At 40.2% G+C, this 27,325-nt stretch overlaps 1 protein-coding gene across 3 annotated transcripts in view; it reads right to left on the bottom strand.

Annotated features, from left to right (window-relative positions):
* Positions 1–27,325, bottom strand: part of METAP1D (methionyl aminopeptidase type 1D, mitochondrial) — an 84,640-nt gene that overhangs the window by 38,652 nt on the left and 18,663 nt on the right. Inside the window, exon 1 of one of the 3 annotated variants that reach the window (XM_057318594.1) lies at positions 25,965–26,136. The exons of the other annotated variants lie outside the window; for them this stretch is intronic. The gene's annotated coding sequence lies outside the window, so the exon portion shown is untranslated. Of the gene's footprint in view, positions 1–25,964; positions 26,137–27,325 lie in introns of those variants that run through there. 3 annotated transcript variants of the gene reach the window in all.

Genomic DNA, 27,325 nt, shown 5'->3' with positions numbered 1-27,325 from the left:
CACGTGGAGCTGGAGGACTACTGTCACTCTATCCCAAGTTCACCAACATGGGCAGGAGGTCTAGTTAGTCATTGTTTGCAAATTCGAGCCAGTGGAACTGGACTGTCTGGCGTCAGTGATGGCTCTAAGATTCACCAGCTGTCAACTCTCAGCAAGTTACTTGACCATTCTGCACCTCGGTTTCTTCATTTGTTAAAAAATGGGAAAAACTGTTATAAGGATTAAGTAAGTTCATATGTCTTAAGTACTTATTAGCATGGCACCTGGCACAAAGCGATCACTAAGTTATCACTCAATATAGGTTTAATATCACTATGAATGAAGAGTTACAAAAATGCTCTCTCTTTTTTTTTTTTTTAAGTAAGCTCTAAGGCCCAACGTGGAGTTTGACTCATGACCCTGCGATCGAGATTTGCATGCTCTCTATTGCCTGAGCCAGCCAGGCACCCCTCTCTCCTTTTTTAAAGCTATATATATATTTTTTCTAGTCTTCAGAGTAGTCGTTAGGAAGGAGGGTGTAATTCAGCAAGTAGACATTAATAACCAGAAGGAGTTTCCGTACCTCTGAAATACTCCTATACCCCCGCTCCACATACACACTCCTCAAACAAAACTCAGATGTTTTTTGTTTTTTTTTTAAGATTTTATTTATTTATTTGACAGAGATAGAGACAGCCAGTGAGAGAGGGAACACAAGCAGGGGGAGTGGGAGAGGAAGAAGCAGGCTCATAGTGGAGGAGCCTGATGTGGGGCTCGATCCCATGACGCCGGGATCACGCCCTGAGCCAAAGGCAGACGCTTAACCGCTGTGCCACCCAGGCGCCCCAAAACTCAGATGTTTAAATTACAAGTACACAGGGGTAATAAACAGTAAACTTATTTTATGTATGTTGTTTTTACTAATAATATTTTAAAAGAAAGCATTTTAAAATTCAATGCAAGTACAGATGAGAAAGTGGAGCAACAAAAACACTCACATTCTACCAGAGAAAGTGTTGACTGGTATAACCACTTTGGAAAACTATCTGTGAAGTTGCTGGCTCACTCTTAGGTATATACACAATAGAAATGCATACAGAGGTGCAGCAAAAGACACACGCAAGAATGTTTGTAATAGAAAAAAGTGCAAATAACTCAAATGTCCATCAACAATAGAATGGATAAATTATGATAATTACGTAAAATGAAAAGATTATACAATAACCAAAATGAATGAACTACAGTTACAGACAACAATATGGATGGATCTTTAAAATATAAAATAAGGGGCGCCTGGTGGCACAGCGGTTAAGCACCTGCCTTCGGCTCAGGGCGTGATCCCAGCGTTATGGGATCGAGCCCCACATCAGGCTCCTCTGCTATGAGCCTGCTTCTTCCTCTCCCACTCCCCCTGCTTGTGTTCCCTCTCTCGCTGGCTGTCTCTCTCTGTCAAATAAATAAATAAAATCTTTAAAAAAATAAAAAAATAAAAAAATAAATAAAATATAAAATAAGTCAGAGGTGCCTGAGTGGTGCAGTCGTTAAGCGTCTGCCTTCGGCTCAGGGAGTGATCCCGGCGTTACGGGATCGAGCCCCACATCAGGCTCCTCCGCTAGGAGCCTGCTTCTTCCTCTCCCACTCCCCCTGCTTGTGTTCCCTCTCTCGCTGGCTGTCTCTATCTCTGTCAAATAAATAAATAAAATCTTAAAAAAAAAATAAGTCAGACACACAAAAAAGAATACCTACTGTATGATTCTATTTATATAAAGTTCAGAATCAGGCAAAATTGAATCATACTATTAAGGAATTATACATGGGGGTGAAACTATAAATGAAAGCAAGGAAATGAATACTATTAAGGTCAAGGGTGTGATTACCTAAGAGATGGAAGAGATCTGAGCTGGAAAAGGCATGCAGAGTTCTGGGGTGCAGGCAAGTTTTTGTTTTTTTAAACTGGAAAGTAGTCATATAGCTGTTTGCTTTATAATCACTTATTAAATTGTACATTTTTTACATGTTTCTCCCCATGCATTACAATAAAGTGCTAGAAGGACAGGATGGAAGAAGGCAGAGAAAGAAGGAAGAAAGGAAGGGAGAAAGGGAGGGATAAAGTCAGAACTAGAAAACAAACAAAACAAAAAGAGAGAAGCATTGTAACAATCAGGTTTCTGTATGTTGTAATGCAAATAATCTGAAATACTTATTAATGTGACATTAAAGCAATTTTTTAATCAAGGAAAATTAAAAATCAGAAATAATTCTTACTATGTAGTGAAAAAATTAATAGCATAGTTGTCTATATTACATTGACTAGGCTATGAGAAATTTATATTTGAAAATTTTTCAAATGAATTCTTGCAATTACTCTATTACTTCAAACTAGTTAATAAATACCCTTGATGACCATGTAACTATATTCTTATTCCAGAGCTTTTTAATTGATATAATGCACATGGGACAACTATACTACTTGCTAAAGCAGAAAAAGCTGCAAATTTTCTTAGCAGGAAAACTATCCTTTCACAAGCTATATAATAACAACAATAACAACACAGCGGACATGTTGTAGCAATTTACACAGTAACTTCATACATATTTAATATGGTCCAACAACCTGTGTAAGGTAAACTGGTAAGATATACTTACTTTACAGGCAAAAACCCCTGAGACTCACGGAGCTTCGAGATTTGCCCAAGATCACAAAAATTTTAAGTGGCAGATGTGGGTTTCAAACCTAAGCCTATTCTTTTTAAAGCTCTTATTTACAGAAAATTTCAAACATACCCAAAAGTAGACATGAGTATAACAAACTTCCATATACCCATTATCTAGCTTTAACGATTATACACTCATGCTGATCTCGTTTCATCTATAACCATCCTCCCCTCCCACAGAATTTTTTGGAAGCCAATCCCAGACATTATATCATTTCATCTTTAAATACTTCAGAATGTGTATCTAAAAGATGAAAACTCTCTTTAATGATCTAAGAATATAATCTTATCACACCTAAAGAAAATTAACAGTAATTCCTTAATATCATCAAATATTTGGACAGTCTTCAGATAGTCTCCTTTGGCATATTTATATGACAATTACATATATGTTATATATAAAAATATATAAAATTATATATGTACAGTTTTTTTAGATTAAACAAATGGTTAAAATAGGATCCAGGAGCCCCTGAGCGGCTCAGTCGGTTGAGTGACCAACTCTTTGGTTTCCATTTAAGTTGTGATCTTGGGGCCTTGGGATTGAGCACTGAGCTCAGCGAGGAGTCTGCTGGAGTTTCTCTCTCCCTCTCGCTCTGCCCCTCTGCGCACGTGTTTGCGCTTGCTCGTGCTCTCTCTCTCAAATAAATAAATCTTAAAATAAATGAATGAATGAATAAATAAATAGGATCCAAATAAGGTCTACCCATTGCACGACTGACATGTCTCATGTGTGTTTTAATCAATTCCTCTCTCTTTTTTTTTCTTCCATGTGATTTATTTGTTAAAGAAATGAATTTGTCTCTAGAATCTCCACATTCAGGAATTCACTAGTGGTACCTCAGTAGTGTCATTTAACATGTTTCCCTGTCCCTTGTATTTCCTATTGACTGATATTAAAATTGGGAACTCATTTTGACTCAAGTTCGGGTTTTTTGGCAAGAGTATTTCATGGGTGGTGGTGTTCTCTGACAGCTCTCTTTTTGTGTTGTCGGAAGCCATTGATGGTCAGTGCTTAGATGCATTAATTCATTAGGGTTTTGCCAAGTGGTGACATTTTATCAGTCCTTCTTCATTTGTTGGCAAGAATACCTCTATACAGAAAACCTTTCTTTGATCAAAGTAGTTGGTCTAACTGATGTTCAGTTCATACATGAAATCAAGCCTAAGACTTGATTCTTTTCCTCTACTTAATCAGTTTTCAGAATTAGCTAGTAAAAACCTAGAGCTTTGAACAACCAAATTCAGTGTTCTTAATCAGAGATTAGATAAAATTTCTTTCTAAAAAATTTAGATATAAAATTTTATATATTTCTATGGAAATGATCTCTATATGAAATTGAGTCAATGAACTTCACTTCACTTCACTTTGAAGTCAAAATACTGGTCAGAGTCCAGTAAAACAGAAACATTTTACTTATTATTATCATAAAGTAAAAACACTAATCACCCAGGCTTAATATGACATATCTTCTCCATCCTTCTCACACTTTCATTTTGGGGGTGGGTGGGGCTGGAAGATTAGAGTTAACAAGACTGCAATTTAAAGGGAGGTAAAACCCGATTCCAAATGGATTTGTCTTTAAGAAAGAAACCCAAAACCAAAAGAAAACAGGTAAAATTAGCTATTGGAAATTATGGCCATGTGAATCAACCCTTGCTCCCCACATCTGGCAGCACTTAGCTCCCCGAGGGCATGCTTGGTGCCCTAGGGCCCCAGTACATATGTTTGACCAGCCGGGCAACAACAAAGGACACAGAGGCTAGAAAAAGAGGCAGCAGGTAACCATCAGGCTGGCCAAATGGCTGAGGCACTTTGACAAAACACACAATGAAGCAACTGGTTATTCCCATGGCTGAGAAGTCAACGAGGGAGGGCTTTTATTTTAGGATTCAAATTCCACAAGCTGCCTCTTTAAGTCACTGGGTTACTTCCTTGTTTTAATCAGTCCACAAATCCTCCCTTTTCTTTCAGACACTCAGTGAAAAACATCGGAGACAAACTGTATAAAGCCACCTTGTGTTCTTGCCAAAAACCCATCTGAGAATTCAACTGGACTGTTCCCTGGACTCTACTTCCAGACTGTGGAGGAAGTGAAGGTGCCAAGTTATTCTGCACACACACTGCTCAAAAAGAGACAGAAGCGTTCCTGAATGGCATAGTCTATCTTAACATAGCCATTCTACAACTTAGATGAATACAGTACTATCAGTTTTAAATATGGCTCCTGCCTAAGCAGACATTTCATAATTATGAAGTAGGGGCTTTGCCTTTTCCACAGCCTAAAGTCCTCTTGGTTGATTATCTCCCTTATCTCGAACCAAGAATCCCTACACTCCCCTCCACCTCTTCACCAAAACTATTAAAAACATACCAACTCATTCCTTATAATTCATCCTTAGCAACACAGCACTGATAACTCCTATTAAACTAAGGCTTTATGGTGAAATTCCTTTAACCCAAAGGAATGATTCTAACAGCTGGAAATTTTAGGTTCCAAACAGTGTGGAAGGGAGATATTTTGGGGCCAGTGGACCTTTCCAATGATTTTAGTTACATCTTTGTTAATAATCTGTCTCATAAATATGAAGCTCTAGGGAAGGAGGAGATGACTAGCAATGTCTTTAGTCTCCCTTTCCAGGGAATATTTCTGTTACAAATTTTTGAAAATGGTAAGCCCTTAAGATAAAATATTTCTAAGTTGTCATTCAGTATTTACTCCTCAAAACAACTTCTTGAAACTAAGCAAGAGGAAGATTTTTTGATGTATGACATATACATACATACACACATATATGTGGGTGTGTGATGAATTGTGGAATTAAGACATCTTTTAACAAATGGATCACATACAATTAAATATTTGGAGAAGCTAAATATATTTTCATTTCTTTTTTATTATTTTTAAAAAGATTTTATTTACTACATCCAATGTAGGGCTCAAACTCACAACCCTCAGATCAAGAGTCACATGCTCTGCTGACTGAGCCAGCCAGGATATAGGGAAATTACAGGGATATTTTCATTTTTAAATACAGGAGAAAGTTAAATGAAAGGTTTTATTAAGAAACAGAATATTTCTTGCTTATTGATATTACTCCAGTGTCTCCAATTTAAGATAAAGGCAGAGGGTAATTGATGAGTGCATTACAACTGCTCATGACTTTATTATAAAACCAGAAGCATATCCAGGATTTGAACTGGGAATGCTGAAGGCTGGGGCCAGGGTTCATGGGTTAAGAATGCACAGGGGTTTTGTCCAGGGCATGCCTCCTGTAACGTGACAGCAATGTTGTGTCACACATCTTTAGATCCCCTTACTTCTTGCCTGCTTTTTAGCTCATTTCCACCTCTGCAATATGGTTGTTTGTTTGTTTTTTTTAAATGTAGGCTTAAAAATGAACAAAGCTGGGGTTCATGAGTTTGAGGAGGTTATTTTTGTGGGCTATAGTTTTTTCATTCACCTGCTATTTTGGAAAATGTTTGCCATAAATGCCCGTACTATAGCGGACTCTAAAACCAGAAAACACAATCCCCATCTGTGCTTTACTGCAATATAGACAGTTTCTCCTATGCAAGTTTGTGCTTAGATTTTACAAATGGGCAAGAACTAAAAGGTGTTGGAGTTTTTACAGTTCAAGGATTTTTAGTTATATTTTTCACAAAATTTAAATATATTTTAAAAGTGAATAAATGAGTACATTTACAATTATTGGCAATAGTAAACTGTACTTTTGGTTACTAATTTTTAAGTTTTTATTTAAGCAATCTCTACACCCAACGTGGGGCTCACACTCATGACCCCGAGATCTGAGTGCCTGGGTGGCCCAGTCGATTAAATGTCCGACTCTTCATTTTGGTTCAAGTCATGATCTCAGGATGGTGAGATGGAGCCTCGTGTCAGGGCATGGAGCCTGCTTAAGATTCTCTCTTTCCTTCTCCCTCTGCCCCTTCCATCCCCTTCCCACCCCACGCACCCTAAAAAAAAAAAAAAGAGTCACATGCTCTTCCAGCTGAGCCAGCCAGGCACCCCAGTAGACTGTACTTTTAAAGGTGACACATTCTCTGTGGAGTTTATTGAGCTTCTCCTGGTTTGTTATGGTTTGAACACACACCTGTTGAATTCTTTTTTGTTCCTTTAACAATAAATACATGATTAAAGTAAATACTAATCATGATAAGTTTATGAGAAAATCAAGAATCAAGTTAGAATATGTTTTTAATGTTCTTAAATTATTGAAGTGAATCTGTATCTATAATAGACATTTAAAGACAACCACTATCCTTCCTTCTTCACCCCTAAGAAACGGATTTTCCTCCGTGGCTTCAATTTTTTTTTTTTTTTTTTTTTTTTTTTAGAGGGAGAGAGAGAGTGTGCAAGCACAGGGATGGGGAGAGGGAAGGAGAGAATCTTAAGCCGGCTCAGGCTCGATTCACATAAGCAAACCATTCACAGTGGGCATAAAATATAGTTACTTCATTCGCTACCTGAAAAGCTGGAAATGAGAAAACCTCACACAAACTTCACCACAAATGACATATGTAGATAAATTAAAAATGAAGAAACTGATTTTTTGAAAAGTATAACATAAGTCAGAAGGAAAAATCAAATAATATACAAATATATATGTGCCTATATATGTATAAAATTATATATATATAATCAAATATACATATATACATATATATACATACATACACATACATATATATTACCTATAAGTACAAGATGACATCTGATGGCTAACCTAGACTCAGAGATATGTGGTTTTATGTGTCAGGTTGGGAGTTCTCTAGTATTTATCAGCTACCCCAGTGCTGGCTCAGTGCCAGGCAGAGAGCTGACAATCAGTACGTTTGTCGAATGAAGGAATGAACCCTGGAATGATCTCGGCATTCTTCACATTGCTCTGAAGGAGAACACTGGGATGTAAGTAACCACTTACTGCTATGAGTAAAATTGTCTGCTCCGATCCAGAAATCTCACGCTTGCTTTCAGGACAAAATAGATAAATACAAGTATTAAAAACTCATCTCCTCTGCCTCAGAATGGGATGGAGGTACAGAATTGGTGGCTCTGACTCACTTGTACTTATGCCAGGTCACCCTGCCTGCAACTGTGGTTTCATTACAGAACTCCAAACTTCTTACTCAATTGTGTGGTCATCCATTCATTAAGATGAACATGTCTCAGAAATGGAAATAAATGTTGTAGGCTCTAGGACAAATTTTAAAGATTACTACATTGTGAAAATGAGACTAAGACATGAATGCAAGACAGCCTTACTGCTTTTGGTAGCAAACAGTGACCTAGTATGCAGCTACGGGTTCACTGCGAACACTTTAGAAGCCTAACTTAGAAAATGAAAAATCCATGATGAGAGGGAGAAGGTTCTCCCATGAGTTACTTACTAAGTTAAAATATGGAGCTTTCCCTAGGAAACAACAGATCTCAGCAACGGCCACTAATAGGACAAAAGAGAGAAAACGAAACATGTGCCTCATTATGGAAGCATATGATACCACCTATGATGTATTCTTGCCCCCAAACTGAACTTTAATCTGGTCAAACTCCATGATGGAAGTGATGGAGTTTATAGGAAATACAGGGAAAGAAAAATGGTAAATGACATCATGGGGGATCCAATCAGAAAATCTAGACTGAGAAAATCTACAGAACAAATGAATTGGTTTCTTCAACAAATAAATCACAAGGGGGAAAAAAAGAGGGAGGGGGAACCTATAGATTAAAAGATTAAAGAGACACATCAATCAAATGCAATATGTGGACTGTGTTTGGTTCCTGATTTCAACAAATCAACTGTGAAAAAAAGGAGAGAGAGACCATCAAGGAAATGTAGACACTGACATATTTGATACTAAAGAATTCTCAAATTTTATAAGATTTAATAATGATATATTTCTAGAGTACTTATATTTTAATATTTTAGAGTTACCTACTAAAATATTTATTAATGTAATGATATCTAAGATTTACTTCCAGAAATAATTTGTGGAGGAGGAGTAGATGAATATAGAAATGAATCAAAATTGTTGTAGTTGGGTGATGGGACCATGGAAGTTCATTACACTATTCTCTCTAATATGTTTTAAAATTTTTCCCAAGAAAAAGCAAAAATAACCCCCATAAGATTCTATCAGTTAACTTAAGACCCAGCAAAACACATCTATACTGATTCTCATGTGGTCCAATAATTGCATCAGTATCAGATTTCTAAGCTCTGTCCCAGACCCACTGATTCAGAAAACCCAGGTATGGAAGTTGGAATCTCATTTTTTTTTAAGATTTTTATTTATTTATTTGACAGAGAGAGACAGCCAGCGAGAGAGGGAACACGAGCAGGGAGAGTGGGAGAGGAAGAAGCAGGCTCCTAGTGGAGGAGCCTGATGTGGGGCTTGATCCCAGAACTCTGGGATCACGCCCTGAGCCGAAGGCAGACGCTTAACGACTGCGCCACGCAGGCACCCCGGAATCTCATTTTTAACAAACTAAATGATTTTTATACACACTGAAATTTCTTACATAAATGATTCTTATAAACATTAGAGTTTGAGAATCACTGACTGGGCATTTTGTGTCAGGTTTCATTTCTCAATTTCCAAGTGAGAAAATCAAAGAATGGAGATAAATTAGTTAGCCAGAGTTCACTTTGAGACCCTGAAAGAGTTCGAGATCTTTGAGCCTCTCAAGTCTTGCCTGTCTAGTCTACTGTTCAAACACCAATTGAGCAACACAGCCACATTTAAAAATATATTATCATTAGCTTTTAAAAGTTTGGTTCAGGGGCGCCTGGGTGGCTCAGTTAGTTAAGCATGCCTTCAGCTCGGGTCATGATTCCAGGGTCCTAGGATCGGGCCCCTCATCAGGCTCCCTGTTCTGCGAGGAGTCTGTTTCTCCCTTTCACTCTTCCTCTATGCTCTCCCTCTCTCTCAAATAAATAAATAAAAATCTTGGGGGAAAAAAAAGTTTGGTTCAAATTCCACCAGAATCAATTTACCCTTTTGACCCTTCAAGATTAAAAAACATGTGCACACACAAGTATTGCCAGAGGCCCATATAAGATATCTTTGAGAAGAGGGCTCTACCAGGATGTAAGAGATAGTCTGGCATTCTGATGAAATAGAGGTGTTCTTGGTCAAATCCCTGGGATTTGGCTGAAACTGAAACCCCATTTTCATTTGATAGGGCCTTGGTATAAGGTATATAACAGGAGAGTCACCTGCTTGCCATTTGGTAAAGATTATGTGTCAGGGCAAGTCTTTCTCCATGGTTAGGATTCTGGAGGCCAATTCTTATCTGCCCAGAGAGGTCACGGACTGGGCTTCATGGTTTGGATTTCTCAGAGCTCTTCTTGTTTGTAAGGACACCCCTGGCTTCCATGCTTGGTAATGGACTTTCAAAAGGTAACTGGAGAAAGTATGAGGTGGGCACATTTTTCTATTTATCCAAATGGCTACATTCACACCCCTCCCCCCTTTTGGTATTAATTCAAGTGGTCTGATTTCAAATGGGGGTGGGGATTAGAATTAAAAATGGAGGTACACAGATCCTTTACTGAGCAAAAACCAGTACCTTCATTTCCACCCCCCCAACATTTAAGAAAAATTTTCAAACATACAAAAATGTTCAAAGAATTTTAAGGTAGATAATCATATTACCTAGATTCTACAATTAACATTTTACTATATTTGCTCTTTATCACACTTCCAAACATTGCACCATTCATCTTTCCGTGGCAGGGAGTGTATTTCAAAGTAAGTTTCAAAGCTCAGTAACCCCTTCCCCCAAATTGCAACATGCATATTTAACCAAACGTCAATATGTGTTTAGAGGTCCTTTTTTTTTTTTTTTTGTATTTTGAGGTAAAATTTACATATTATGACAGACACAAATCTTAAGCATATCATTTGATGAGTTCTGACAAATGTATACACCTGTGTAACCAAATATCTACCAAGATACAGTCTATAATCACACCCCAAGAAGTTCTCTTCTCTCCCTTCCCAGCAAACCCCACCCTCACCAAGTGCCTATAGACATACATATTCTGATGCTTCCACATCAACTGGTTAGGTCAGGGACTAAAATTATTGTAACACTTCCCAAATAGGCTAATTTAGGCCAGAGAGAGATTAATTATTTTTCTTATATCACATGAATATGACATAAGAACCAAAACCTCAAACGCTGAACAGTTTCATGCTTTTCCTATTTGACTATATTACAAAGTTTCATTTAAAAACTTCTAAATTTAATTTAAATCAAATTCATGACTTCTGACTGTTTCCAAGCAGATAGACAATTTTTCCATAACCTTTTATCAAGGCAAACCTACAGGAATAGCTAGTATAGAGAAAAACAATCATAAATGCATTTTAAAAAGAGACTAAAAATAATTCACATAGGAAATGCAATTAAGTTTAATTACATTGAATGCTAATACTCCCCCTGCAATCATAAAAAAAATGTTTAAAATATGGTCTAATGAAAGGAAAAGCCCCTAGTATATTGCACAGCTAAAAATAATACATTTGCTTAATATCTGAACTTTTGTTATTACTCTAAATCTAATACAATCCACATTTCAAAAATTAATGATTCTGTTCATTCTACAATTTTCTACTCATGCAAGCAAAGGCAGTAATGTTATAAGAATATTCTTAGGATATCTGAAAACTACCAATAAACAGTATCTTTTCTCGTATTTGTTTAATAACTGCTGTCACTCTTTTGGTAAGCAGCAATCACAAGATGTCAAACAAATTCTGCCTTGACTGTGGGTACTGATAGATGTCTTTGCTTGTTTTTATTAAAAACAAAAAAATTTTCCCTGAATTAATTACCACCACTGGAGAAGTGGGGCACTGCTGGGATGTGCACCAGCCTCTGGACAGGCAGAGAGGCAGCACAGACAACCACAGGGCAAACTCGAATCCCCGATACCACCGGAACACATTTTTCTCGAGCTCCCTTGGGGACGCAGGGACTCAAAGTCTTAGATTCCCTTAAAGGGAAAGGCAGGCGCATGCAGGGGGGCAGGGTGGGATCATGTTTATCAGTCCCAACAGTTCATCTGGGCCTGGATCCAGGTAGTCTGCGTGTCTAAACGTGATGAACTATAGGCGCCACCAGGTAACGGTAGTGGTCAGGGAGCTTGCCAGGAACCTGTAACTCAAAACTGAAAAATGAAATGAAGAGACTACTTTGGCCAGGCAACTTCTTTCTTCAGGGTGCAATAACTGCAAACTACAAAGCTGAAGGAACAGACAATTCTTTGTATGTTTTAAAATTTCTCCTCCCTCATGTGACACAGCATCTGGGCCCAAAAAATATACACAGATAATTTCCAAACCTGCATTTTAATACCAAACTGTCCTGTTTCTGCAGAACATCCCCCTTCTCTTCCTCCTTTCTTCTTTCTCTTCCCCACATTCTGCAGGGGGGCTTGGCCTATGGCAGGGAGCCAAGGCCGGCCGAGGTCTCGGGTGTATCCGGAGGGCAGGTACGAGGGGCAATGGCGGCGGAGCAGAGGCCTGACCCTGTCCTGTCAATAAACCTTAACCCCGACCTGCCAGGCCCCTGAGCCAGCTATTCTCTGTCTAGCCTCTGTTCTAATTGCTCTAAAAATGACTCTTCATTTAAAAGTACCTTTGTGTAAACACCCCACAGGAACTGACAGTCATCAGAATTACCACACAGTTCTAGTATTTGAGGAGAGCAGGAAAAGTCTTTCATTGTGGGAGGACTTTACCAACAGTTTCAACTGCTGTGCGAAACAATGCTCATCACTCTTTTAGCGAACTCTGCAGGTGACATTAATTTGACTTTTAAGACTGTTTACAGTGAAACGTTAGATCTTTTGATTAAGTTATTTGAGAGTAAAGATGGATAAGACGTTTTCCCCACAGAACCAGCCTGTTTTTCTTCTGAGCATCCCTGAGAGGTAAGTAAAGCTCAAGTCCCGTGCTTCCTCATCCACGGGATGAAGCTTTCCTATAATCCTGAAAGGACCAATGCTTTTTTACCTAAATATGAAAATCCAAACAAAAATTTAAAATGGGGAAGTGAGGGAGATAAGAAAAGAGGTTTGGGAATAAAGTTTTTTAAATAATAAAATTAAACCAGTCTCGTAGGTTAGTATAAAACACAAACTTCTCTTTACTGGTTTGTGGCTTAATTCTTTTTCTCTTTCTCTTTACAGTAATAAAACATTTATATCACATAATTTACCTAGGACTTCTTGGAATCGATCCCTAAATTATTTCTCTCCTAAGGACAAAATGGGAAAGCCAGTTATTGTCCATTTCATAAAAGGAAACCAGACTCGAATTTTGCAAATCTTCAGCTCTCTTCTGATTGGGTACAGGTTAAATTCTGCCTTTTAAAGTATAGCTTATTTAAATAGTTCCAATTAAATAAACTATTATCTCTAGTAATTTATTACTAAGTCCTGACAAAATTAAAGAAAGCCCCTCCTTTTCATTTTCTCCTCCCTTTCCATTTTCTCCACAGTCCTTATCACCTTCTAAAATACTCTGTGATTTATTTATTTGTTCATTGCCTCTCAGCGAAAGCTCCTTGAGGGTAGGGACTGTTGCCTGTTTTGTCCATTGATGTACTCCAAAGTGTCTGGCACATAGCAAGCCCTCAACAATAGTCTTAGAATTAATGAATAAAAAGTTGAACACATTAAGGAAACACTCTTAAATAAGGGTATTTATCTTATTTCTACTTATCTACCTTACCCCATATTTCAGTATAATAAGCTATCTAACTTATTATACTAAAGAAGATTACATATGGTTTTTTTTCATCAACTCAAAAGCTTCCCCCCACCCACAACACCAGTTAAAACGCAAGAAGAAAAAGGGTTGATATTTCAGAGTTGAGGTAGATCTTAGAAAGCACTTAAAACTGAGGTCTGAGCCTACAGAATCCCCCAAGGAGCTTGTTGAGCATGCAGATTCCCAGGCCCCACTCCACACTTACTAACAAGGAATCCCTATGTTCAAGTATTTTATCATCTAGAAGGAAAAAAACCAGATAAACTGATTAATCCACGGTTGTGATCAGGATGCTGTTGGAACCAGAAGGCAGTGCATATAAATCAAAGTGTACTTGAGCTGAATTCTAAAGTATGAGCAGAAATGTATTCGACGAATATCAGTGGTGGTATACGCATTTCACACAGAAAGTAGTCTTTGCAAAATCTGTAGGTGCTATGGCTTGAGGGAAGAATGTCCAGTACAAGATTAGAGAAGGTGGCTGAGGGTCAAAATCCAAAGAGCTTTGTATTCTAAAATAAGGAGGTTAAATTTTATCTTAAAAACCGGGGGAAGATGGCGGCCCCTGGGTGGCTTGGTTGAGCATCGACTCTTGATTATGGCTCAGGTCATGATCTCAGGGTCATGGGATCAATCCCTGCCTGGACTCCATACTCAGCATGGAGTCTGCTTGAGATTCTCTCTCTCCCTCGCCCTCTGCCCCTCCCCTGCTTGTGCATGCTCTCTCTCTTTTTATTAAAGATTTTATTTATTTATTTGACACAGAGAGAGTGCACAAGCACAAACGGGGCACTGCAGGCAGAGGGAGAGAGAGAAGCAGGCTCCTCACTGAGCAAGGAGCCCAAGGCGGGGCTCGATCCCAGAACGCTGGGATCATGATCTGAGCTGAAGGCAGACGCTTAACCAACTGAGCCACCCAGGTGCCCCTCCTTCTGTCTTGAAATAAATAAAATCTTAAACAAAACTGGGGGAATACATTGAAGCCTTGAACAAAGAAAACTCATGATCATATTTAAATTTTAGAAATATCTTGGGACACCTCGGTGGCTCAGTTGGTTAAGCTTCTGCCTTCAGCTCAAATCATGATCCCAGGGTCTTGGGATCAAGCCCTGCATCGGGCTCCTTGCTCAGCAGGGAGCCTGCTTCTCTCTCTGCCTGATGCTCCCTCTGCTTGTGCTCTCTCCCTCTCTGACAAATAAATAAAATCTTAAAAAAAAAAAAAGAAGAAGAAGAAAAATAAATTTTAGAAATATCTGGAGAATGGATTTATTGGGGTGGGCTGGGGTTAGGGACAGATTAAAGGCAAGGAAATAAATAAAAAGGCTATTGCAGTACAGAAGGGGACAAGTGATGTGGCCCTGATTGGGAAGTCATCCAGGAGGCAGCAACTACATACAGCATCCACAGTGGCTGTGTGAAATGAGTAAGAGAGTCTAGAAATTGCTTACTCCCTTCTCTACTTCCCCCGGGTTTCTGGCCTAGGACCTTGGGTGAATGCTGGAGTTATTAACCCAAACAGGGAAAAGAGGAAGAGGAGCAGACTTTTGGACATGTTGACATTGCAGTGGTTCTCAAAGTGTGCTTCTTCTGACTAGCTCCATCAGCATCACCTGGGAACTCACCAGAAATACACATTTTGAGGGGCACCTGGGTGGTTCAGTCCGTTAAGCATCCAACTCTTGATTTCGGCTCAGTTCATGAGATCGAGCCCTGTGTCAGGCTCCACGCTGGGCATGGAGTCTGCTTAAGGTTCTCTCTCTCCCTTTCTCTCTGCCCCTCCCTCTGCCTCTCTCTCTCTCTGAAAAAGGAAGGAAGGAAGGAAGGAAGGAAGGAAGGAAGGAAGGAAGGAAGGAAGGAAGGAAAGAAATAAATTCCAGGAGTTGGGTGGAGCTCAGCTATCTTTCAACAAGCCCCCCAGGTAATTCTAATACACACTTAAGTTTAGAACCACTGGCATAGCCTGATCTCGGACTCCAGAGGAGAGTTAGCTTTGGGGAATGAATAGATCATAGATAGATAGATAGGTAGATAGATAGATTAGAAAGGAGTGTAAAGCCTAAAGCCATAGGCTGCCAACTAAGAGACATGCCTAAGGTCACATGACAAGTTACAACCAGAGGTAAAGTTACCACTCCTCCAGTCTCCTGTTTGCTACCTCTGTACAGCATGCAAGTGTCTCTTAAGTGAGACTCTTAAAGGAAAGATTTCAAATACAATTTATCTTATTTGCTGTACCTTAATATAACAAGATATCCTTCAAACTCTGACTGCAATTCATTATTGGAATCCTTGCATTCTCATAAATGTGTCAATAGCCAGGAGGTCAAGTTGATCACCTTTGCCATCTGTGGCATGAAAGGTCCTCTTATTTCCCAGATGCACATATTTTATAATAACCTTTTTGCTTTTCTGCTTTCATATCTTAATCATCACAGTAGGTCATCTGCATAATAAGCAGACACGAATGTAAAGGTCTCAATTCTATTTACTATCCTGAATCTTCTCACGCCAAACATCCTATCCAACGGCAATTCCATCTCCCCCATAGGACACTTCCTTGTATTCAATGACACCAGGACCATTTACAGGCTCTCTTCAATGTTGGGAAGGAGTTATTTATAGCAAGATTCTCTTTTTTTTCTCAAGTTTTCATTTGGGTTCCAGTTAGTTAACACAGAGTGTGACATTAGTTTCAGATGTACAATATTCAACACTTCCATACATCACCCAGTGCTCATCACAAGTGTAGTGGATTCTCAATTAAATTTCTATTTTTTACATAAAAACCCTGAATTTTCCCCTAGAGGTTTTTTATATACCCTTCTAATTACTACCTTATCTTGTCTTGGGTTGATATTAAAAGGTTCTCCCTTGTATCTAAGTATTAATGCTACTCTTGGCAAGATGACTAAATTTCACTCATTTAGCAAATAGTTATTTAGTTCTTACCCTCTTGTGTATTCACTGGGGACAGAGAGAGGTGGTTAGGAATTACTTATACACATTTTCTGCCCTAGCTGTCTCGATAATCCAGTAGCATGCCAAGGTTAGTGTGAAAACCATTACAAATATAACAGCTCAGGATTCACAGTAAGTGACTACGGAAGAAAAGATGGACTCATTGCATCTCATCCCATTCCAACCTCTTTCTAAGTGGTCTTCTGTACTACAGAGACTGCATCGTTAAAAACTACATTTCCCAGACTCCTCTACATAGAGGTTCTACATCTGAATTTTGCTCTACCAATTAGATGCACTTATGGGATATCTGAAGGGGGAAGTGTGGTGAAGGCCTCATTCCTGTTGCTTCTGCTATTCTTTTTTCTGGTGGGGAGCATACTTGTGGAAATGTTAGGTTTTTCTGAGCAGCATTCTGCTGTCCCATAGTAGCTCTGTGAGTACCGAGAAGTAGCTGGAAGTGGTGGCAGCTTAGCTGCTCTGGTAGGCTAGCTCCACCTGCTCCCTTGGTGGGTCAGTTCAGGGGAGCTGTTCCCTACATCAATCCTGCAGGCCCAGCCTATAGGCTGTTTCTTTACCCTCCCAACAATTAGGAACACCCAATTCCTACACTAAAGGCATTTCTACTTGAAATTGCTAGAGTGACTGCAGTATTCTGCAACTTAACTCCAACTGGTAGGGTTCCAATATTGGTGGAAAAAAGGAAGGGAGGGAGGAGGGGAGGCAGACAGACAAGATCACAACTATTAGGGAAAATCAAGAGAGGCTCAATTGAGAAGGTGGTGCCTGACACAGTCCTTGATATACAGACAGTACTTTGACAAAATGAAAGGGAAGGGAATTGCACACTAGACTGAAAGTAAAGTGTGAACAAAAGTATAGAGTTATGAATGCCAGGGTATGTTAAGGGTTGAGTGGTCTGGTTTTTGCTAAAATATGCTTATTTGGAAGAGTAGAAAAAGACCATACTCTGAAAGATTAAAAAGTGCTTAAAGAGTTTAGATTTAATTCTGCAAATTATTAAAGTTTTTGAGTAGGGGAGTGCCAATATTAGAAATGACTTCTTAGGGAAATTAAAAGGGTAACAAGGACTGGAATGGGGAATCAGGATATGGTACAATTAGGTGGCTTTTACAAGAGGACGGATGAGAAGTAGTGAGGGATTAAATCTCTGTGGTAATTAAGGCAATGTAAGAAAGGGGATGGACACAAGAGACTGCAGAAGTATAATTTCCAGAACTTGACAACTGATTAAATATATACAGATTAGGAGAGAGTAGTCAAAGATGACTCTCAGGACAGGGTCGCCATTAACAGAAAGAGGGAGCACTGAGGCGGGAGGATGAGTTGGTTCTGATCTAGGGAAGACTTAATTTGGCTTTGGATTTACTGAATGTGAAGTAGCAGCAGGACCTTATGTGAGGGTGTCTAGAGAGGATTTGAAAAGGCAAGGTTAGTCCTGAGAAGAGAAGTCAACCATATTGAATCTGGAAACTTCTCTCATTATCTGATGACACTTTATCTAAAGAATTACCTAGAAAGAAACTAACTGTAAAGGCTTCCTCCTCCTCTAGCTACTCCTCACCCTCTTTTGCAGGCTTCCCTTCCCTGATCACCCCTTACAAATCAGTTTTCCTTAGAGTTCCATTCTCACTCCTCTTCTTGACAACCTACCACCTTCCCCTAGGGAGCTTATATTGTCACCACAAGTTTATGACTTCCAAATCCGTATCTCTAACCCAGATCCTTCCCTAGAACTCTCCTTATCTGTTTATCTCCTCTGCTCACTACAATCTCTACTTGGCTGTCTCCAGGCACTTCACACTCAACATGTTCCAAGTTAGACTGATCACATTCTCCTCCAAACCTGGTCCCTACTCCAGTGTTCCCAATGAATGGCACCATAATCCAATCAACTGCCCAAAACTGAAGCTGGAAATCAGTGGGTCACCAGCAACTTATCCTTTTCCATCACCACCGTCCCCAAATCCAATCAATAACCAATTTGTGAGTCTACCACACAAATATCTACTAAAACCATTCACTTCTCTCCACCCCCACTATCCTGGTGCAGACCCCTATAATCTTTTACCTCAAACAGTTGCAACTACTTCCCTACTGTTCTCTCAGTTTCTAGAGTCATCATCCTACAAATCATTCTCCTCCCTGAAGCCAGCATGCAAATTTACCATGCAAATTTGAACATGTCACTCCTTCACTTATGATTTCTCACTGGACTTCCTAACTGCCATTGTTGTTAAAACCTAAACATCACACTTGTGTCGGTTAGCTTTTGCTTTGTCAAAGTACCCCAAACATTAGTGCCTTAAAACAACAAACTTTATTTCTCATGACTCTGTGGGTTGAACAGGCAGTTCTTCTGGTCCGGGCAAGCTCAGCTGATCTCTGCAGTAATCAGCTAGGGGCTCTGCTGAGCCTGAGATGACCTCATTCCCATGTCTGCAGGTTGGCTCAGCATCAGCTGGGAGATGGTGAAGACTCTACCATATGTCTCTCATCATCCAATAGGACAGCTTGGGGTCATTCATATATGGTGGTCACAGGGTTCCCAGGAGAAGGAAGTAAGCTCCAAAATACCATAACTTTTCAAGGCTCTGCTTAGGTCATCCCAGTGGCCAAAGAAGTTACATAGCCAAGCCCAGATTCAAAGGGTAGAGAATAAGAGTTGACCTTTGATGGGAAGGTCTTTGAAATCATACTACAAAATAACATACATACATAAAGGGGAAGAATTTGTAGCCTTTTGCAATCTACCACACACATGTACTTTACAAACTTCTTATGATCTGGATCTGATTACCTCTTATGCCTCACCACTTAAAACCTGACCCTTGTACAGGACTCCCATCTACTTCAAATATAACAGGCTCTTTCCCTTTTAGGTCTTTGCACATGTTGTTCCTCTACCTTGAATACTCTTTCACTTCACTATCATTTGTTCTTCAGGTCTCCTCTTAAATATCACCTTCTTTTTTTTTTTTAAGATTTTATTTATTCATTTGACAGAGAGAGAGAGAGACAGCCAGCGAGAGAGGGAACACAAGCAGGGGGAGTGGGAGAGGAAGAAGCAGGCTCCCAGCGGAGTAGGGAGCTCGATGTGGGACTTGATCCCAGGACCCTGGGATCACGCCCTGAGCTGAAGCAGATGCTTAACGACTGAGCCATCCAGGCGCCCCTAAATATCACCTTCTTTAGGAAGTCTGCTTTGATCCCCTAAGACTGGTGTAGGTATCGCTATGCTTCACAGACTCTGTGCTTACCCCATCACAGCACTTAACACGTGTAAAGCCAATACCCTCAGATCTGTCTGTACTTTCCACTACATTATAAGCTCCCTATAAGCAGGGACTAGGTCTTCTTTATCATTGAAGCCCCATGCATTGTAAGTAACTGACAGATTCCTGACCAATGAAAATACCAGGTATGACGTGTTAGGTAGGGCAAAAGAAAGTAAAGTAAGGAAAAAGAGAATAAGGAATATGGACAAAAGGCAATTCATGGGTAAATCAGTTTTCAAAGATTAACACTGTGGGGCACCTGAGTGGCTCAGTCAGTTGAGCGTCCAACTCTCGGTTGCAAGGTCAGGTTGTGATCTCATGGGTCGTGAGATGGAGCCCTGAGTCAGGCTCTGTGCTTGGTGCAGAGTCTGCCTGAGAGCCTCTCACTCTGCCCCTCTCCCTACTCACGCACACACACACTCTCTCTCTTTCTCTCAAATCAGCAAATAAATCTTTAAAAAACAAACAAACAAAAACTTGAAGATCAACACTGTTATCCTACCCGGGACTTAACAGAAAAATAAAAAGATTTGCAGAAAAACATGAGACCCCTTAGCTTTCATCATATCAGAGGTGGTAAGACCCTGAGAACTATTCAGTGAGTCTGGGTAAAGGAAAAGGATGGAAAATTAGATGAGGGTTACCCCTAATTTCATAAGAAATTATGAAACTGAAGTAAAATGAAACAAAATATGACACATACCAGGGCAATATTTCTGGCCAACATGCATTAAAATTCATTTCAGAAGTCAATAAAGAGGGGTGCCTGGGTGGCTCAGTTGTTTTAGTGGCTGCCTTTGGCTCAGGTCATGATCCCAGGGTCCTGGGACTGAGCCCCGCACCAGGCTCCCTGCTCAGCAGAGAGTCTGCTTCTCCCTCTGCCCCCCCCACTCATTCTCTCTCTCTCTCTCTTTCAAATAAACAAATTTTTAAAAAAATGAATAAAGATGGTGAACTGAACGTACATCACCTACTTTTACTGCTTCTCTTGTAGGTTAAAGCATGAACCTATAAGACCAGAGATAATAGGAGAGCAGATGATGGTGGGGGAAGAAGGCTGGAAACTGAAAAGCAGATGACAGGCGGTAGATGACTTAATGGAAGCAAGAAAACGGAATCCTGTGTAGGTGGTGGAGAGCAGTGAGAATCCCCAGGAGTCAACTGGTGGCACCAGGTTTCTCTAGATACAAGGGTGAAGCAGAACTCAAAAAAGGAAGAGTGGCCAAAAATCTGCTTTAATTTAGAACAGCTGAATCCCTGGATCTCATACTCTGCTCTACAAAGTGGAATGACCACCTCTGGACACCACCATTTTTGCAAAAGAATTATTCTCAAGAGAAAGTAAAACAGAAGGTCTCTGGCTGGAGAGCACCAGGAACATGAAAGGGCAGAGTGCTATAATATATCCAAGTATACTATTGACTTAATCCCCTGTATTCACATTTGGGTGCTGAGACCCACTCCTCCTCACCATGTAGCCCTCCCACTTAGCTTCCAGAATACTGGCAGCCAGGCCTCCACCTTTCAGGCAGGAAATTAGCAGAACCTGATCTGGAGACTCTGAAGAGCCTAGGAAAGATGACCTGAACATACTGACTCCTGATACTGATTCCCCAGGATGACGGCCCACCAGATCACTCCCTAGCTCAGAGCTGACCCATAGCAACCCACCCCCCACCACTTGCTCAGAGCTTTCACTCAGTTTGCCTTGTTTTTACTTTTTATTTTGAAATAATTTTAATTTACAGAAAATAGTTCAAAGGGAAACAAAAGTACAGAGTTCCTATACATCCTCCATGCAGCTTAGTTTAATGTTAACATTTTCTATAACCATAGTTTTATCATCAAAACCAGGAAACTAACATTAGTACCTAAAATATGGATAGTTAATAACTAATTATTATATATAATACTAAACATAATTACCTAAAGTATAGATCTTATTTGAATATCACCAATTTTTCCACTAATACCCCTTTTTCTCTTCCAGGATCCAATCTAGTATTCCACAATGTAATTAGTTATTAAGCCTCTCTAGTCTTCTACAATCTGACAATTTTTCAGTCTTTCCTTGTCTTTCATGGGCCCACTCAGCTTTTTAAATCCCCTGCTCACAGAGAAGAAACCAACTGTGGATTTCCAATTATCTGAGAAACCCTCTTCTATAGAAGATAAATACCACACGAAAGAAAGAAAGAAAGAAAGAAAGAAAGAAAGAAAGAAAGGAAAAGAAAGAAAGAAAGAAAGAAAGAAAGAAAGAAAGAAAGAAAGAAAGAAAGAAACAGGACACACAGAGAAGAAAATGTCTAGAAAACTATTAATAACATGCTCAAGAAAAATACAGCAACAGTGAAACAAGAACAGAATACTATTTAGAAAAATTTCAGGCACACAAGACAGACTCTTAGAGATTAAAAATCTGTAAAACCTCAATTGAAGGGACAGAGAATAAACTTGAGGAACTCTCCTGGAATGACAAAGTCCAGATGGGAGCTGGGCATTAAAAGAACAACCACACAAATGAACATCTTTTAAAATGTGGTATGCGGGGCGCCTGGTGGCTCAGTCGGTTAAGCGTCGGCCTTCGGCTCAGGTCATGATCTCCAGGTCCTGGGATCGAGCCCTGTGTTGAGCTCCCTGCTTAGCGGGGAGCCTGCTTCTCCCTCACCCTCTGCCTCTCCCCCTGCTTGTGCTTGCACTCTCTTTCTCTAATAAATAAATAAAATCTTTTTTTAAAAAATGTTATATGTGTTATAAAGGAGAAGCATGGACCACCGCATTGAGAGAATATACTAGAGGGTAGAGTGTGGGGGTGCTAGAGGGGGTCAGGAAATCCCTCTGATGAAGTTAAGAACTCAAGAATGCGCAGGCATTAGCCAGGTAAGAGTGGGGAAAGAACAGCTCAGTATAGGGAACAGCATATGCAAAGATCCTAAGGAGGCAATGGTTTAGGGAATTAGAACACCTGGAAAGCAGGCCAGTAGACAGGAGTGGAGGGACCAGAGAGCTGGGATGATAGGACAAGGCCAGTGGGCATTAGGAGTCAGGATTTTCATGGTAATGAAATGGGAAGCCAACAAGAGGTTCTAAGGGGGAGTAAATGACCCTGTGTGTTTTTTATCTATTTAATTAAAAAAATTTTTTTCACTTTAAGTAATCTCTACAACCAATGTGGGGCTCGGATTTACAACCCCAAGATGAAGAGTTCCATGTTCGCCTGACTGAGCCAGCCAGGTGCTCCTCAGGGTGCTTTTTAAAAGGCCACTTGACTCCAGTGTGGAAGTAGTTGAATGACTGTTCACAGTTCCTCTCATTTTATAGATGTCTCATAATTTGCTTAATCATTCCTCTATTTTATTGGACATTTAGAGTATTTCCAGTTCTTTGCTAATATAAGCAACACAGTAATAGACATCCTTGAAACTAAATCTTTGCCAACATCTCTGGTTATTTTCTGAATGTAGATTTGTAGAAGTAGAGTTAAATAATTGAGTTAAAAGGTATGAAATTTTCTGGCTATTTTTTAAAGTTGTTTTTTGAAAATAAAGATTTTTATTATTAAATATGAAAAATATATTTCACAAAACGGGTATCTCCCCACCTATTCAGTTAAATGATATCCACAGATGATAAAAAGTTGAAAAACTTGCATTTATATGTAAAAAAATACCCCCATTTATTTGTTTTTAAAAAATGGTAAGCACTTAAGTCCTCAAAATCAATACTGTCCAACTTCTTGGTTGGAATGAGCCACATTTAAAAAAACCAACCTGACGGCAAGCAGGCCAGGCTTTGGAATCAAATGACTACATATTTGGGACATCCTAAAATAGTCTCAATGTAATGTAATCCTCCAAGGGTATATCTATTTGTGTTTGTTTGTTTGTTTTTAAAATATTTTGTTTATTTATTTGACAGAGAGAGACAGCCAGAGAGAGAGGGAACACAAGCAGGGGGAGTGGGAGAGGAAGAAGCCCAGCGGAAGAGCCTGACGTGGGGCTCGATCCCAGAACTCCGGGACCACGCCCTGAGCCGAAGGCAGATGCCCAACGACTGAGCCACCCAGGTGCCCCCTATTTGTGGTTTTACTTTTTTATAACAATACATTTTTTTGGTGTTGTTAAAAATACACTCACAAATCTGAAAGAAAAGCTTTGTCAGACCATGTTTCCCCATGATGTGTGTGGTCCTGCTCTGCCAAGCAGAGCTGTAGTTTTGCTCTCCCCTTTTTCTCTTCTATTCTCTCTCAAGTGGCCCCTTTCACACGCAGATTTACCTCTTGTGTCTCATCTCAGCGAGTGGCATCACCAACACAAGCTCCTTTCATTTTTTACCTTCTTCCCACTTATATTCTGTCTCTATGTACACATACCTCCTTGCCTTCAAGTTCTTACATATTTATTTTCTCTTCCAGGATGTGAGCCTTTCCCTCTTTTCCCCCACATCCCTTCACCCTCACTTTCGGCTTCCCTCTGATTCCCTGGGCCTCTCATCTCTCCTCTCACACACTGGAGCAACTCCTGCCCCGGGTCCTAGTTCAGGGAACTCTGCCCAAGTGGCTGAGGGGATAATTGGGGCAAGGGTGGGGGTGCAGATGCATGAAGGCTGGGTGTGAGGAGACCAGGTGGCCAGCCAGGGTTTCCCAGGCCTCTGCGGCAGGAGGGGGTAGGCCTGAACTATAGGATGGGGCCGCCAAAGCAGGAGACAGCGGCCGAGTCCTGCTGCTCGACAGCCGGAGCACATACGCAGAAGCCACTAGAAACGCTCTGTGCCCTGGATTGGGTCTGAGAGTTGCCAGTTGGCCATACTGACCTAGACAGCCAATTAAGGCATGTTCAAGGTCTGCTGAACAGAACAGTCTTTTAAACTAGGCTAAATCCCCCGTTAAGAGTTGCTGATTTTTCTCCCCATAAATTAGATTTACAGTCATAGTAAGAACTGAAAGACAAATCAAGCAAGGGTACTGAAAACTCGGACACACACTGAACATTAGAGTTACTGTACTTGGAAACAAACCACGTATTTGGTGAACACTGAGGATCTAGTAGGTATGTTTGATGAGAATTTGTACTGGGAAGAAATTTAAGATCAAGGTCAGGAATGATTAATATGCATGCAGGAAGTCATCAACATTTAAGCATAAGCAATATGAATCTCATTAAATCTTCAATCACTTCCTATTGCCTGAAGGAACTGGTGGTAGTCTAATGATTAAAGCAGTAACATTAAAGTAGAAAACAGTAATAGAAAATGCATCTGACCCTTATAAAAGGAGCTAGCACAAGGACCGATGCACCTGAGCCGACTTTGTAAGACTCTCCGCGGCAGCTGTGATTTTTCTTTAACTTGCACTGTCTCCTTGTCCCCTGAGCTAGAAGGCTTTGCTGAAAAGTGACTGCGGAAAGAGATGTTCAAGGGCTTTCTGCTTTCCTTTTTTTTAAATCCAGGTAATTGATAATCTTTCACACGCTTCCCAACAGGCCATCATAGTGCTGTTTGTCGCGTCGCCCACTTACTGCCACTATCAGCAGAGAACAGCACCTCCCTACGCCCCAGCCTTCTCCTGCTGTGTCGCTCACTCACTTTTCTGATTGCTCAGCAAGGCCCTGAACAGCTGCTATTCACAGAGCATAAAGTAGGGGAGAAATGACAGAAGACAACAGAGCTGTCTTTTGAAATATCAATTCCTAGAGGGGCTGGTTTTCAGCAGCATCAGCCAGTTGGCAGCGAGCGTGGTAAGGGTGTTCTTTTCATCCCTGACCTATTTTTATTTGATCTTATAGGAAAACCATAAACTTACTGATGACAGAGACAGAGTATGATGCCCCAAATTCAGAATTATCACAGTGCCCAAGAGAAGGATAAACAAGAAAAGATTCCAAGTGTAAGAGATAAAAGGACCTCAAGTTTAACTTTCCTAAGTTAATATTTCAGGAATTTATAAGCTTTGTCTGTGGATGTGGTAGAAATTTTTTAAAATCATGGTTGTATTACTAGTAGCCCTTCTTAGGGAAAAAAAAAATCATTTTAGGAATGCCTACTCTATCAAAATGGTAAGATTGTAAGTGACTTTCACATTCTTCTTGATACATCTTCATAATATCTTAATACTACCACTACACACAGTTAGTAAGGGCTTATTACGTGTCATGCACTGTGCTAAGAGCCAATGGCTTAGCCATTGACCCAGCCTCCTGGCATTCATACCTTGGTCTGCCACACTGTGCTGTTCTGTGTGACTGACAGCATGTGGCAGGAGTGATGGAAGTCACTTCTGAGATCAGGTTATGAAGGACTGTGGATTCTGTCGTGGGCACTTTGATTCTCTCTCTCTCAGATCACCAGTTCTAGAAGAAGCAGGCTGCCATGTTGTAAGCAGTCCTGTGTGTAAAGACATAGGTGGCAAAAACTGTGAAGTCTCCACAAGTACTGAGGCCTGCTATGCGCCATGTGAATGAGCTTGGAAACAGGTCTTCCAGCCCCAGTCAAGTTGGGAGATGACTGTATCTCCAGCCAATAGCTCAACGTCCTGCGAGGTCCTGAGCCAGAGGCACCCAGCTAAGCCACGCCCAGGTTCCGGGCCCTCAGAAACTGTGACGTGGTAAGTGTTTGCTGTTTGGGATAATTTGTTAACACAGCAGGCATTGTTTCTTAAATCCTCATAGTAGACCAGTAAGGTCGGGGCCTGTATCATCCTGAATTTAAAAATGAAGAAACTGGGGGCGCCTGGGTAGCTTAGTTGGTTGAGTGGCAACCTCTTGGTTTTGGCTGGGGTCATGATCTCAGGGTCATGATCTCAGAGTCATGGTATCGAGCCCTGGGGCAGGTTCTGCGCTCAGTGGGGAGTCTGCTTGAGATTCTCTCTCTTGATCTCCCTCTGCCTCTCCCCCACCCTGTCTTCATGGAGCTTACATTCTGGTTATGAGAGACAGACATAAATACCTGGAAAATAGTGATTTATGTTATGGAGAAAATACAGGGTGATTAGGGCCTACTGCTAAGGTGACATTTGTGTAGAAAATAAAAGAAATGAATTTGTGAGCAGTGTAGATATCTCAAGGAATAGTGTTAACACGCAGAGGAATGGCAAATACAGAATGTGCAGAATGTACTGTTCAGGGAACAGTAAGGAAGCCTCTGTGACTGAAAAGGATAGCTTGGGGGGATGACGTGTCTGGAAGCCAAATGATGAAAGTGTTTGAAGGGGAAGGAAGTAGTCAATTATGTCAGGTGTTCTGCTGGTTGCTGGTAGTTCTCATAACATAAGGACTCTTGGGATTTAGTGATTTGGTGATTTATTTTTTTAACAAGAGAAGTGATGGAGTCCTAAGATCTTTTAAAAAGCAATTTAAGAGAAATTAAGAAGAGAGAAATTAAAAATGGAGTATAGACTGTTTGGTTTTGCTCAGAAGTGGAGTTGAGAAATGGGCAGCTAGAGGAAGACACAGGATAAAGTTAGAGAACTTTATTTTTACTTTTTAAAAAGTGTAGAATTTACATACAATGAAACACACACTAAGTACATGATTCAGTGAGGTTTGAAGTCCCCCCTCCACATAAATAGCTGC

Source organism: Ursus arctos, unplaced genomic scaffold (genome assembly GCF_023065955.2).
Source record: "Ursus arctos isolate Adak ecotype North America unplaced genomic scaffold, UrsArc2.0 scaffold_1, whole genome shotgun sequence".
NCBI lineage: Eukaryota > Metazoa > Chordata > Mammalia > Carnivora > Ursidae > Ursus > Ursus arctos.
Note: the sequence above shows the minus strand (reverse complement) of the source record. Positions and strands in the feature narration are given on the sequence as shown.